Here is a 4,475-nt window from a genome sequence, read left to right as displayed (position 1 = left end):
ATTTTCCGCAGGTAATTAGTCATCCACAACGGCTTTTGATTCTGTGTCCTTTGTGGCTTGAGTGGGATGAAGTTATTTACGCTCGCTGTGATTTGTGCAGTAAAACGATTATACATTTCTTGAACGACGACGTTATTGCGCAAATGATTCCAATTTACTGAAGCCAATTCTCTTCTTAGGTCCGTAAACTTTGCTCTACTATAGTTAAGTATTAAGAGTGAATTTTACCTTGCTTTTGTTTCAATATTCAAAACGCATCTGATTATGTTGTGATCACTGCTTGCAAATGGCTCGCCAACCTCACAGGCGGTTATGAGGTGGCTGTCGGTCGTGAAGACTAAATCCAGAGTGTTATTTCCTCGCGTCGGCGCGGTAACTGTTTGATAAAGAAATGTATCTTGCGCAAAATTTATTAATCTATCTCCTTCCCTGTCGGCAGATAGTGCAGACCAGTTAACAGAGGGGTTATTGAAGTCGCCGCATATTATTGCATTTCTGTTTCTGATAATTTTATTTAACTCTGCGTAGAGATTTCCATCAATGTCTTCATTTGATTTAGGAGGTCGGCAAACTACGCCCAGAACATACTTTTCATTATTGATCGTCGCTTGTACATACAATGAATCATAAGCCTCTGTTTCGGTTGTGTTAAGCTGAATGACATCTAAATTACCTTTAGCATATATTATTACACCTCCACCTTTTTTTTGTGTAGACGACACTTAGCAAACGCATTGTAACCATTGATAGCTACTTCACTTAACTGAGGCTTGTCACGTATATTCAGCCATGTTTCTGTGATCAAAATGAAGTCGGGTTTTTCAGTAATTGCATGAATTAACAAGTGGCTACGCTTCTGAATAATGCCACGGCCAATTCCTTTTTTTTTTTTTACGTCGCGGCCTATTGCGGCGGTAGGCTTCTTCCCGGTGGATCCTGATGGTCGGTCCAAAGCTTCTTTCCGGTGGGTCCTGATGGTCGGCCCAGCCAGTTCTGGCGCAGGCGAGTGTTTAAAGTGGCGCCATCTTTCATTGGCTCATGCTGCCCTCCCAGAGCTCATCTTTGATCCTAGAATCTAGAGTCCGGGTTGATAGGTGGTCTTCTGGACAGCATGTGGGTAGTTTTAAGCCACTCGGCGGCGGCTGAAAAATCCCAGCTTGGTAGCACCGGTCGGGGATTGAACTCGCGTCTTCCTGAACGCGGGGCCGTCTCGCTATCCGTTCAGCCACCGCCTCTCCATAGAAGATGTTTAATTTATTCGCCGAGTGTGCGCCATATATCAACTGTCGTTTTACTGGAATAGTGCGGCAGACCCGACTAACTACAACTACCTCTACCTCACCACCCACCTGTGTGGCTGTTGACCTGGCCGCTCCCTCAAAGCCCCTCACTTGTTGGGGGTCTGGTGACCTGACCGCTACCTCAGTGCCCCTCACCTGTGAGGCTGTTGACCTGACCGCTACCTCAGTATCCCCCACCTGGGGGTTTGATGACCTGACGTCCTCCTCAGCACTACACACCTCTACTTCCCCCCTCACCTGAGACCTGACACTCCTACCTACGTGGACCTCACCGTCTTGGTGATGACTCCTCCCACTCCCAGCCAAACCGGAGGAAGTTTCCACACCTCGCTCCCGCTGCACCTGACTTCTCTTCAACTCTTTCAAAACTTCCTCATCCAACACTCGGCCCAGCCTCGCCTTGCCTACACAATTTAGGTGAAGTCCATTGTTAGCAAACAGGCTCCTGTCATAAAAATAAAATAAAATGAATAAAATTATCCCAGACGTCCACAAACATGACTCCCTCACTACTACACAAATCCCTGACACGTTCGTTAATCCCCAGCATTCTACTGAGAATAAGGGAACTAACATCGTGCCGAGGGAGCAAAACACACACAACTGAACGCCGCCTGCTGTCCCTCAGCTTCCCGATAAACTTCCTATACTTGCCTAGAACCTCCTCTGACCTACCTTTCCCTACATTGTTTGTTCCGACCAGATAAACAAACACTGTCTCCTCTGAGGTAGTGACGACTAAGTCGTCAACCTTCTCAGCTACATGCTCAATTCTACGCCCAGGAAATACTACATGCCTACGCCTTGCTCCCTTCCTACAAAACTCCTGGTCCTGCTGTCTAACTAAACTATCACCTACAAGAACGATGCTAGGATCGCTCTCAACTTGGTCTCCTAACACCTGGAACTTGTTCCTCGTCACGACACCACTGTAGCTAACATCTGCCGCTTCAGCCTTACTCCCTTTTTTTTTAAACTGCTGGAAGGAATCTAAGGTATCTACCTTCTTTTCTACCTCATCTACTCTATCTTCCAGCCTTTCTACCTTCTCAACAACCTTCAACTCACCCTCACCGACACTCGCTCCATCTAATCCAAACACACCCTCTAGAAACTGTAGCTTGCTATCAAGCGCTTCTAAATTAACACTTACGTTGTGTTCAGTTTCACAGAAGAAACACAGTATATTCACCGTTTTCCTTGTTGAGGAAGTCCTTCGTAAACTCCCTCCTGCAAGACACGCAAACTAGGGGGAGGCGGTGGCTGAATCGACAGAGTAACACCACCGCGTTCAGGAGGACGCCAGTTCAATCCCCGCCCGGTGCCACCAAGCTGGGATTTTTCAGCCGCCGTCGAGTGGCTTAAAACTACCCACATGCTGTCCAGAAGACCACCTATCAACCCGGACTCTAGGTTCTAGGATTAAAGATGAGCTCCGGGAGGGCAGCATGAGCCAATGCAAGATGGCGCCACTATAAACACTCGCCAGCGCCAGAACGGGCTGGGCCGACCATCAGGACCCACCGGGAAAAAGCCTTGGGCCGATCATCAGGCCCCAAAGCCTACCGGTGCTATAGGCCGCGACGTAAAAAAAAAACAAAAAAAAAAAAAAAAAAATAAATCGTAGCGCTGAGCGTACGGCATATTGACCTGACTGCCACGGAGAGGAAACCAAACGTGACCACCTGCTACGAACTCTCGAGACACATTCAAGGAGGAGGAGGAGAACGAAGAGGATGATGAGGGAGAGGAGGAAGGGGTAGGGGGCCAGGGGAGAATGAGAAGAGAAAGAAATGTGTGGGGGCAAGCCAGACGAGCGCGCGGAGGCGGAAGGAGAGAAGGAAGAGGAAGAGGGGGAAGGGGAGGGAGTCTGGACGGAGGAGGAAGGAGAGGAAGGTAGAGTGTCCGGGGACGACGACGAGGAAGGCCCCTCGTGAGATGGGAGAGAGGCAGCGGGAGGAGGGGGAGGGGGGAGAAGAGAGGGGGGAGGAGGGGGGATAGGAGAAGGAGGAGGAAGGGGAAGAGGACAAGGCTGAGAGGGGCGGGGAGGCGACGGGGCTGGGTCGTGCTGGGGTGCTGAGGCGTGAAGGGGGGAGCGGTAGAGAGGGCGAGGGGAGGGTGGGTAAGTGATCGTGATCAAATCGTATCTCACCGTAACCAATTGGATTCAAGTCTGAGGATAATCGTAGCATATCGTAGCGTTTCGTAGTGCTTCGTAATGTTTGACCCATGGAATCCTCATTTCTTACTCTCCCTCTCTCTTTACTCCACTCTATTTCTCTCTCCTTTCCCGCACAAATGACTAAACCCATTCCCCCGCCTGACCTCGTGAATAATGTGGCGTTTCGGTATACAGCAGCAGCAGCAGAAGAGGAGGTTCGTTCAACATTCGGGGACGCCTGTCAGAGCTTTTCGGCGTATATATTAATGAACAGGGACAGAGTTGCGAGACGCCCTTACTCGTGGCTTACATTTGTGGTGGATTGTTGAACTGAAGTAGACCAAGGTTATGCATGTATAGGTCTTCCTTTAAAGCTTGGCGCACGTAAACGGGATGTGGACGGGGGTATTGACTGGGCGTGAAATTATACAAGGAGACAAAATTGCCTGACGTGTAGATTTATATTACATAAAAATTGTGACTCTTTGGAACTGGAGACGACGTTAACTGGGCGTGGAACAATACGATGCCCGTTTATATACTTCTTTTACATTTGTGGTGGTTTACTGAACTGAGGCAGACCGACGTTATGTATGCAGGTATTCCTTTAAAATCTGGCTCTCCTAAACGTAATACAGGTGCAGAAATTAACTGAGTGTGGCTAAGTATACATGGAGACAGACTGGAATTACATATATATTATCTTTGAAAAAATGGCTCTTTGAAATTGGATGCGGCGTTAACTGGGTCCGGATTAATACATGGAAATAGACTGACATTATGAAAAAAAAAAAAAATATATATATATATATATATATATATATATATATATATATATATATATATATATATATATATATATATATATATATATATATATATATATATATATATTTACATGACCTGATCCATAAATGAAAAGCCAGTGTCTCTGAAATAGACTTTTCAGCTTTGAGTCAAACCCTGTCACGTAGTGCATTCTTGTGGAAATTAATGTTTTGTTGTTTGTCAAA

The sequence above is a fragment of the Eriocheir sinensis genome, unplaced genomic scaffold (assembly GCF_024679095.1).
Source record: "Eriocheir sinensis breed Jianghai 21 unplaced genomic scaffold, ASM2467909v1 Scaffold1504, whole genome shotgun sequence".
NCBI lineage: Eukaryota > Metazoa > Arthropoda > Malacostraca > Decapoda > Varunidae > Eriocheir > Eriocheir sinensis.
This window is presented reverse-complemented; position numbering follows the sequence as displayed.